This window comes from Tyto alba, unplaced genomic scaffold (assembly GCF_018691265.1).
Source record: "Tyto alba isolate M040663 unplaced genomic scaffold, T.alba_DEE_v4.0 Super-Scaffold_21, whole genome shotgun sequence".
NCBI classification, from domain to species: Eukaryota; Metazoa; Chordata; class Aves; order Strigiformes; family Tytonidae; genus Tyto; species Tyto alba.
Genome location: NW_024881295.1, coordinates 22,632,349 through 22,643,589, shown reverse-complemented (window position 1 = coordinate 22,643,589; position 11,241 = coordinate 22,632,349).

Genomic DNA, 11,241 nt, shown 5'->3' with positions numbered 1-11,241 from the left:
ACACACATCCTGTGGTGGGAGCTTAGGAAGTTGGAAGGTGAAGATATTAGGAAGCGAGATAGAAATTTAATAAAAGGACTTGGGACAGTGCATACTGGTACCAGTACAGAAAAGCGATCACACAAATTATCGCTGAGGCTGGAGGTACTCCACACTCTGTGCCTTTTGGCAGTAGCATATTGCTCACATTCTTAATGTGTAACTTGAGTCTAACAAGTCACTAATACTTCATGATTACACTTGAGCATTTAAAAAAACCAACCAACCAACCAAACCAAAACAGCCTGTCCCTCTTCATATTGGCTAATACTTCTCTACCACTCTGAAAGAGAAGTATTTTAGGTATAGGGAAGGCAGGGGTTTGAAAAAAAACCCAACCAAACCGCAAATTCACACTTAATCTTTCCATAGATAATCTGTCTTCTAGTCATTTTGGGTGGCAGAAATTTCTAGCTGAAAGAAAGGGAAAGCGTTTAAGTTAGAGATTTAAAAATAATGGAATTAATATTTGAGCTGACAGTATATGCTGATTTAAGACTTTTTGTTTAATTACCCCTCCATATCAGGGATCTTTCGGTTTTCCTATGAAACATAAATTTAAAAGTAATACTATGTAGGCATTATATCTAGACTCTTTGGTAAATAAATGGACTACAGAAATGTAGCAATGTTCACTGTATTTATAGAAGTAGAACTTGACAATCAATTCTTTTGATCAGTAATGAAGTATTCCATTTTAGTTCCTTGTAGAAAGAGGATAGGATTCACTTTATGACATCAACATTTACATCACATTGTTGGAAAAATGTTTCATCCACTGCTCTGCAAAATCTTATTATACTAACTATAATTTTGTAAGTAGTAAATAACTCACTTTCAAGTGAGAGTTGAGTATTTAAATTCTTCACATGACCTTTTGCAGTGCCTGGACATGATTTGGAGCGAAAGAAAAAGACATGTCTTTGGCTCAAGCAGGTGGTAACTTACTGTTTGGCCATCACTAACAAAGGCACTTTGTTGTTGCTGTGTAAACATTTAGTACAGCTCATGTGATGTTTCTTTATACTTTTATTGTAGGAGGTTATCAGTAACAACAGATAATTTGAGCGGTGATCTTTAATTTGTTTTCGTCAGCAGCATTAGTGCATTCTTCAAAAGATCAGTAGGAGCTGCAAGGAGTAACAAATACAGATTAATCAGAAATTTGGGGGGAGTTATTTTATTGACTGGTCTTGAGAAGAGTAGTGATATTTCAAAGAAGGTAGTATTGAAGGTAATATTAAAACACTGGCATTATAAAATATAAAATAACTATGGACTTTAATGTAGCTTCACTGGATTTTTATAGGTGAAAAATTAAATATGAGCCAGCAATGTGCACTTGCAGCCCAGAAAGCCAGTCACATCCTGGGCTGCATCAAGAGCAGTGTGGCCAGCAGGTCGAGGAAGTGATTCTCCCCCTCTACTCTGCTCCGTGAGATCCCACCCGGAGTCCTGTGCCCAGCTCCGGGGCCCCCGGCGTAAAGAAGACATGGAGCTGCTCGAGCGGGTCCAGAGGAGCGTCACGGAGATGATCGGGGGCTGGAGCAGCTGTCTTGTGAAAAAAGGCTGAGAGTTGCGGTGGTTCAGCCTGGAGAAGAGGAGGCTCCAGGGAGACCATGTTTCATCTTCTCAACTTAAAGAGGGCTTAGAAGAAAGACAGAGGCTTTTTACCAAGATCTGTAGTGACGGGACATGGAGTAATAGCTTTAAACTGAAAGAGGATTCAGGTAAGATCTAAGGCAGAAATCCTTCCCTGTGCGGGGGGCGAGGCGCTGGCCCAGGGTGCCCAGAGCAGCTGTGGCTGCCCCCTCCCTGGGAGGGTTCAAGGCCAGGTTGGACGGGGCTGGGAGCCCCCTGGGCTGGGGGAAGGGGGCCCTGCCCGGGGCAGGGGGGGGCACTGGGGGTGGATTTAAGGTCCCTTCCAACCCAAAACATTTTACGATTCTGTGAATTAACAAAGTGGTTGGACTACTTCCTATTTGTTTAAAACATTGATATAAATCTATGCTTTTCAGTCCAATATCGTATGAGAATTGTTAGAAAAATAGATATGTCAAGATGTGCAAATAACATTTATGTCAATGATTTGAAAACACATGAAGATAAAGGAAATAGTAATGGAAGAGACCTAAAATAGGTTATGTTGGTGATACTTGTATCTCCACTTTTCTTCTATTTTATTCACAATGTTTTCCATGGATTTTATATTTATTGTAAGTGTCTATTTTCTTTATCCCATTACATTCTGAGGAAAGTCAGGTAATTTCAATTACCTAAGGTGCACTAAGAGATCTTCTGTTCAAAGTGTCACGTAAGAATCTCATTGTTTTGTTGTCACCTACATAGCACTCTTCAATTTTTAAAATATTGTGTCCTAGAATAAATTTTGCCTTGGCACCTCCATTTTGACAATGGTTATGTACTGATTTTTAAACCCATCTCTTTCCTATTCTGCTCCTCTTACTGTCCATAAATGTATTTTGATCCCCCCAAAATGCACTCATTACTCAAATGAACTCCTGCTACCTTGTGCGTGTGTACTCCATGGACTTTCTCGACTGCTGGTGAAAAGATTATTTATTTGTCATTGACAAGCATTCTCTTTCTAACAGAAAACACAGGCAGCTAAAACCAGTTTCAGCAGAAGGGCTGGTTTGAAGGCTTAGTGATTGAAGCAAGAGTGGGGCAATAGCATTTTCTAGACACACAAGCATCTCACTTTGAGGATTGATAAAAAGAATATTGAATATTACCTTCTAAATCTAGACAGATTACTTGCATACTTCTCTGGTGTTTGTCACATCTAGGCCATTTTTTCCGGTGAGTCCATTCTCGTACTTAAACAAAGGAGGTTGAGGGGTTCGGGACTGGCTTGTAAATAGCCCTGGGTTCCTCTGAGAGAAGCTGACAGGCACTGCAGTGGTTTGTCTTGTAAGAGCATGGTCCTGATGCTGGTTTGCTTTGGTCCTTCCCCCGCTATACTTCATGCACTTCAACTGCTTGCTGCCTGAGAAGTCCACAAGCACAGCTTGCTGTGCTCTTTGCAGACAGTTCTTGAGAAAACAGAGTGGGCAAGAAGTAGGTATCACAGTGATCTCTAGCTAGAAAGATACGGATTGTGGTAGACAGGTAAGTCAAAGAATGTAGATGGAAGCTCAGAATATGTCCTTTCCACCTGTTTTTATATTGCTTATAAACATCAACATAATAGTAAAACATTGTGTTTACAAGAAAGCTGTTAAAAATAAAGGTATGGAAAAGCAGCACAGCTTAATTTAAGCAGATTTCAAGAGAACCCCAAATAAAATAAGAAAGTGTTGTCTGCAATGTGTAATTCCAAACTCATTTGTTAGGAAGTGATCTGGGTCATGGAAGACCTACTTAGAAGACTCCCCCTCCCCACGCATGTTGGTCTTTAATATCTTTGTGTGGTGTTCAGACAAATCCTGTGCAGAATAGTCATGGCAGCTCTTGCCTCCCTGATTTGGTGAAGAACTTGCTGGAAGATGGAAGAACAAGCAAGATGAGCACATGACAGTAATGAAAATCTGGAACACGAGCAAGAGAGAGGTTAATTAGTTCATTTACTTCTCAAAATCTTGTATTTTGCTACGCACAAGCACTAGAAATAAAGAGGCCTTAATCCATGAATGGAATGCTTACAAATTTTTCATTAACACCTGCCATCCTTTAGCAAACCCTACAGCAAAACCGTGTTTTTTGTCTTACATCATATGTGTTTTTTAAATATGAGTAAAGGGTACCTCCCAAGGTGGCTTTGGCTGTCAGAGAGAGGCATTCAAAACCCTAAGTAAAATTAAAAATACAATTTTATTATAGCCTGTTACTTCACTGTTCTCCTAGTACTTTTACCCTTTCTTTAAAATTGAAAGTGTTTCCAGTGTAGAAAAAACAACAGGAAAACCTGCAAGAATATTACATTTAGAATATAAAAACATAAGGTCTGCAGATTTTGCACTCAGAGATTACTGGTTGGATTTATTTATATGTAACCAGACCTGGTTATCCAGGGAGCTCCACTATAACAACATACCCTTTGGAATTCACAGACTTATGACTGCTCATATGCAGAACTAGATCTTCCCAGGGAATAAACTGAGAGAGAAGAGTAAGAATTTGTTGCTTGTGAAGAGAAAAGCCATGTATGGTGAAATAAGGAAAGGAGGGTGTGACAGCTGTACAGCAGCTGGGGACTGCAGTGGTAAAGATGGTATTGGCTGGAGAGAAGGAAGCAGTTGCCAGCCACAGGTTGTGCCAGAAGCACATTCACAGAAGTAATCAAATACACTACCTGTAACTTCTGCAGATTACTGTGTGAAGGGTTCAAGCTGGTTTGTGGTATCTCTTCCCTTCCTCTTTGGTCACATGCCAAATGTCTGTAACCTCCTGTGAGTAACAAAAGCATGTGTAAGCTATTCTCACTTCTGACATGAAGTTCAGATTGGCAGTAATAATAATTTACAACATCTGTGAAGTCTTATGCTGTGAGGCATTCATGGCATTGCATTAATATTTCTGGCAAGTAATGTGATTTAGTTGTAAAGTAGTTGTCAGGTGTTACTGTTGAAGAGAAAAGATGGTTTATTTCGTTCAGTTTATTTTGATTCCTGCCCTGGGTTGAGTGAGTGGTGGAGTTTTTTGGTGGCAGGGGAGGGGGCTATCGGGGTGGCCCCCTGTGAGAAGCTTCTCGAAGCTCCCCCAGCTCCACGTCAGCTCCACCTCTGCACCAAAACTGAGCCCATCAGCTGCGCCTCTGCGATAGTGTATTTAAGAAGGGACGTGGTGATGGGCAGTGGGACTTGTGAGGAGGAGTTGCTGCAGCTGCATGAACACCAAGGTCAGTGGGGGAACGGAGGAAGAAAGGAGGGGGGAGGTGTGCCGGAGCAGAGACCCCCCTGTATCCTGTGAGGAGACAGCAGGGCGGCCCCCCCTGCCACCCATGGAGATCTACGGTGGAGCAGACAGTGATTTATGGGCTGTGGCTCCTGCTCGGCATAATCAAGGTTCTGTGCCCAAAGAAGGCCGGGGTCTCATGGGAAAAGGCAGCCCCACTGCTGTAATTCAGTGCTGGGAGGATTGCAGCATGCGGGGGAGTCGGAGCAGCTCAGGAAGGGCTGCAGCCGTGGGAGAGAATCCAGTCGGAGGAAGTTAGTGACCCATGACGGAGCAGTGTGGGGAACGCTGCGGCCCGTGGGAGGAACTCATGTTGGAGAAAATTTGTGGAGGACTGTCTCCTGTGAGAGGGGGACCACGATGGAGCAGGAGGAACAAGTTTCGGACACTCCCCTCACCAAAGATAAGGGAAGTGGTGGCACTGCCTGCACCCCCCATTCCCTGCCCCTGGGGGAGGAGGTAGAGATATCGGGAGCAGAGCTGAGCCCGGGAAGAAGGGAGGGGTGGGGGGAAGGTGTTCTCAAGATGTGGCAATGCTTCTCACTGTCCTACTCTGTTATGTGTTGTTAGTGTCTGTAATAAATGTATGTTCTTTTTTCCTTCCCCTAACGAGTCTGCCTTTTGCTCGTGATCATAAAAGGGGGATTTTCCCCCATCCCAGTCCTGTCTTGAACCCCAAGCCTGGCTCTCTGTCCCTTCTCATTGCCGGAGGGGAAGGGAGAGAGAGCTGCTGCATTGTGGTTGGCTGCCAACCAGGCCCAAACTACGACAATTCCCTCTATAGTTAGCTAGATTATAATATCTAAACAAATGTCTAACTAAATTACTAATAATGATGTCTCAGCTGTCAAAAAACCCCAGGCAATATTGATGAGTCCCTTAAGAACAAAGAGAGATAACTACTGGATTGAAATTGTGTAGTTTTCTCTCCAAAAGAGGATAGAAGCTTCTTGTGGTGGGGGACAGATTTGGATCAATAACTCTTGATAATGCTGAGATTTGAAAAGTTTTATTCCAGAATTCCTACAGAAGATTAACTCTCAAAATGCACATTTTAAACTCCTCTACTCTCTATTTTCACTTTCTTTTCAGGTAATACTTTTTAAAAGAGAGAGTTTAATCAGAGAAATTTTTGGTTCCAGAATGCATGAGCTGTAGACCAGTGAGGGCTACAGAAGGCAAGAAAGAGAATGTTTAGCTGCAGATGAACTGTTCTGCAGTGGCTTTATTCTCCCTCACTCTAAATAAGAGAATCAACATGCTGAAGCAGGTGGTGGGAGAATTTGGCTCTAGCATGCTAATAATTTTAGCGCTACGTTTTCAGAGAAGCACATTTTTAGGGAAAAGGCAATCATTCAAAGCAAAATGGTAGCTTTTTATGTAACCTTGCCATCTGTGAGAAGTACCTTTTCAGTTTTCTTAGTGGAACACAGTAACTGACACTAAGTTGCTTGCTGAAGAAGAAAGGAAGTAGTTAAATTAATGACCTTGAGTCCAATTAAGATGCAAAGGGATTAAAGGAATCAGAGTCTAAACTGAGAGAATTTGATCAATCCTAGGAAAAGCTATCAAAAATACCTCTTTCTCAACATCGAATGTGGCTAATGATGTGCTGTGTCCAAAATGAAACCTTCCAGAAATGGGGAGTATACACTGCTGAAAAATCAGATCCTATTTTTATATGTTAAACTCATTAGACAAAACAATTTACAGATGTTGGTTTGTCTGCCTTTACTGCAGCATATTGCTAAATAAAGGGCATTCGACTATTTCTCCCTGTTCATACCATGCTTTGCACATTGCTGGCTGCATTACTGTTTGCTCCTTTCATGAACTTCCTTGTTTTGTGTCTGGTCACAGATGACACTGAGGTCTAACAAGGCCACAGAGAGCAGCTCTATGTGCTTCAGGGTAATATTATGAAATCTCTGTGTGTTGGAACTGCTTCTTTCAAGCTGATGCAAATGTAACAAACAGACTTGGTAAAATGTAATTTTACAAAACCTAAGTATTTTGTCCAATTTAATCTTTTCAGTTTTTACAAACTGTGTTTTCCAACCTTTCTTGGCCTTTGCCAATGTCCTTCATAGTTCTTCTATATCAAAGACTTGTGCTGCATAGCAACTCTGATAAGACCACAAATAATACCTAACAAAGGCAGAAGGATTGTTCTTGTTCAGTAAAAGTGAAGTGAAATCAGTATGATGAGGCATAAGCAAATGCTCAGCTTTGTCCACTGATCATGAGCACTCTGTTCTCTGTGGGAACAGAGCATCACTGCTTCTTATTTCGGTGAGGAACAATAGAGTGAGGAAAAGTTGGTCCAACTCTGGGAGTCCCGGAGAAAAGGTGGTGAACTGTAACCGGGTCTTGTCTGTAGCAGCTTTTCCACACTTAGGAACAGCAGTGGCAGACAGAGGCATCAGGTTTTCCAGCCGTTCGAGTTGTGCGTGGTTGCAGCCCATTATCAGGGTTCGGGGGGGGGGGAGGTGGTGCCATCAGCAGCAGAGGACAGAGGCTGCCCGTTACAGCCCACCATCTCACAGGGCCACCCACCGCTGCCCTGCTGGGGAAAACCCCCTTGGTCCTTCTCCCTGTCTGGGCCCTAGGGGATTCAGGTTGTCCTTGGGGGCTCATGGAGCAAGAATTCAAAGTCTAGTTTTTCTGGGGTTGAGTAACTCACTGTAGGTGTAGGGTACATGAAAATGGGGGACTCATGATGAATTCTTATCGTGTTCTGAAATAAAATAGACATGAAGAACAATAGTTAATAGGGCTTTCCAAAAAGATCTCACAGTAATTATTTCCACTCTACGCTCTGTAGTCTCTTAAGCATGTTTAGGCATAGAAAGTATATTTCCAATCAGCAAATGAAATTGTTCATCCTAAACAGGTCCTTTATCTATTTCATCCTTCTGTCTGATACTGTGATCCATGTCAGGTGCTTGAGAGCTAACCAACCAAAATGAAATGCTCTTCTGATGTTCTGAGTCTTCATCTTACTACTGTCATGTAAAACATACATGCCATTTGATACAGCCACAAAATCTTCTTGACCAGTGCTCATCACTAAAGGCACCTCAATTTTTCTGCTAAGTGTGCTGCTGAGTGGATTTAAAAGACTACCCTGCCCATCCTAACCATCAAATCCATACCGTCTGTTCTCTGTGCTATTAACGAAAGAAACGTATTCCAGCACTATTATGTAACAATTACAACAGTGTACTAAAGGTCCTGTGTTTTTAGTATTAAAATACAAAATAATACCTTTTTATTCATTAGAATAATCAAACATTTTCAGAGAACCAGACTTTACCCCAAGAAATTCAGTTCAGTTCAGTTCAATTCTACTCTATTCTGAAGTGATAGTGAAATATCAAGGGTAATCAATTCTAACTTAATATTTTCCAAAAGTGTGATGACTTACTTAAAATGTTATTTTAAATGTTTAAAAATAACATTATGTAATATATCATTTTAAAATGTACATTATATATATTAAATCATGGCTTGAGGAGACTTTCCAGGCTCTTTCATCCACTCTGTTAGGGACTTTGGAAACAGACATACAGATGTGATTTGGTTAGAAGGTCACAATCTATTTAAATTGTCATTGCCTATTGCTAGGAGCATGTCCCTTTAGAAAGCAGATTTGCTATAAGAAAGAACAACAGCCACCAACCAGCCAACCGACCAGAAAAAAGCAAGAGCAAATGCCAGGTTCTGCACCTGGGACAGAGCAATGCCAGGCACAGGCACGGACACAGGCACAGGCGCAGGTACAGGTGCAGGCACAGGCACAGGCGCAGACACAGGCACTGGCACAGGCACAGACACAGGCGCAGACACAGGCGCAGACACTGGCACAGGCACAGACACAGGCGCAGACACAGGCGCAGACACAGGCACAGGCACAGGCGCAGGCACAGGCACAGGCACAGACGCAGGCACAGACACAGGCACAGGCGCAGACACAGGCACAGGCACAGACACAGGCGCAGGCACAGGCACAGACACAGGCGCAGGCACAGACACAGGCACAGGTACAGGTACAGGCGCAGACACAGGCACAGACACAGACACAGGCACAGGCACAGACACAGGCACAGGCACAGACACAGGCGCAGGCACAGGCACAGACACAGGCGCAGGCACAGACACAGGCGCAGGCACAGACACAGGCACAGGTACAGGTACAGGCGCAGACACAGGCACAGACACAGGCACAGGCGCAGACACAGGCGCAGACACTGGCACAGGCACAGACACAGGCGCAGGCGCAGGCACAGGCACAGACGCAGGCACAGGCACAGGCGCAGACACAGGCACAGGTGCAGACACAGGCGCAGGCACAGGCACAGACACAGGCGCAGGCACAGACACAGGCACAGGTACAGGTACAGGCGCAGACACAGGCACAGACACAGACACAGGCACAGGTACAGGCACAGACACAGGTACAGGCACAGGTACAGGCGCAGGCACAGGCACAGGTGCAGACACAGACACAGACACAGGCGCAGACACAGGCGCAGACACAGGCACAGGCACAGACACAGGCACAGGCACAGGCACAGGCACAGGCACAGACACAGGCACAGGCACAGGCACAGGCACAGGCACAGGCACAGGCGCAGGCTGGGAGAGGGGCGGCTGGCGAGCCGCCGTGCAGCAAGGGCTGGGGGGGCTGGGTGAGCCGGCAGTGGGCCCCGGCAGCCGGAGGGCAAACCCCTCCTGGGCTGCATCCCACACGGCACAACCAGCCCATCAAGAGAGAGGGGTCTTCACTGCTCCCAGCGTGGGCGCAGCCTTCACCTGGGGCACTGGGTGCAGTTCTGGGCCCCACTATTTAAGACGGATGTGAAGGTACTGAAATGGGACCAGAGGAGGGGAGCAAAGTCGGTGAAAGGGCTGGGAGGCCTGTCCTGCGAGGGGCTCGTCTGGTTTGGAGAAAGGAGGCTGAGGGGCAGCCTCACTGCTCTCTGCAGCTCCCTGGGGAGGGGAAGGGGCGAGGGAGGCACCTCCCCGGGACCCAGTGACAGGACACACGGGAATGGCTCAAAGCCGCGCCAGGGTGGGTTCAGACTGGGCATTAGGAAGCATTTCTTTACCAAGAGGGTGGTCAAACGCTGGAACGGGCTTCCTAGGGAGGTGTCAGTGCCCCAAGCCTGTCAGTGTTTGAGGCATTTGAACAGTGCACTTAACAACATGCTTTAATTTTTTGTCAACCCTGAGGTGGTCGGGCAGTTGGGCTAGATGATGATTGTAGGTCCCTTTCCACTGGAATATTCTAATTCTATTCTATTCTAAATATGCTGCAACCTAACTCCCTGATTAATTTAAATAATTTCGGTAGTTTATGGCTTTTCATCCCTTCTTCCACAGAAGACAGAGCAGTTGACATTCTGCAGAAGAACTAGACCAGGCCAAGTTGCCTGCTAATTTAACCACAGTGACATTGTACAGCTATCTGCAAAGCTTCAGAAGGTTTCTTCTGGCTTTCTGCAGGCACCTGTGATTTTAGTTTGAAATGCTCAGAAAATAATGGGGTCTTTCAGAGTAAAATGTTGGTGAGTATTATCCTGTGAAAATTTGATTTCAGTGCCACGTGCACATGCTATCTCAGCCTCATCTAGATGCTCACTTTCAGAGATTTTCTAAATGCCATTATTCCAATCCTTTGCTCTCCAGTCACTGCTTTCTCTTCCATTTCTAAGATACTACTCTTTTCCTGTTTTTAAAGTTATACCTCATATTTACCAGCCATGCTCTTCAGCTTATTGTAAATATCCTTTCTAGAATCTGCACAAATAAAAAAGAAGTGGAAGGGGTAGGATGACTGATTGCTGTTTAAGAGATGATAAAATGTTTTTTCCTGTAGAGAAATGGGGCCAGTAGAGAAATGGGGTCTGAAACAAAGAAACAAAAGGATTGTACACTCTATCGAGAAAATTTTCAAGTAAGAAGTCACAAATGTTCCTTGCATACCTATCCAGAGGGTCAGGAGCTGAACATCTGAGGATTTTCAAAACTAGTGACACACTGAAGTACCAAGCACAATTTTAAAATTTCTACTTTTGCTGCAGCACTAAGTGAAAACTCTCACTACCTGCATATAATCAGAATGCATTTGGTCATGAGGCTAAAATTACTGCAGACTTATTTAGAGATAATCCATTACAAGACATAACATCAGGCTCTAACATCATCTCTGAGAAACTGATCACTTTTATTCAATCTCTCTTTTAGAGGTAATGTCAGTGGGACTGAGTCTTATCAAAGGCT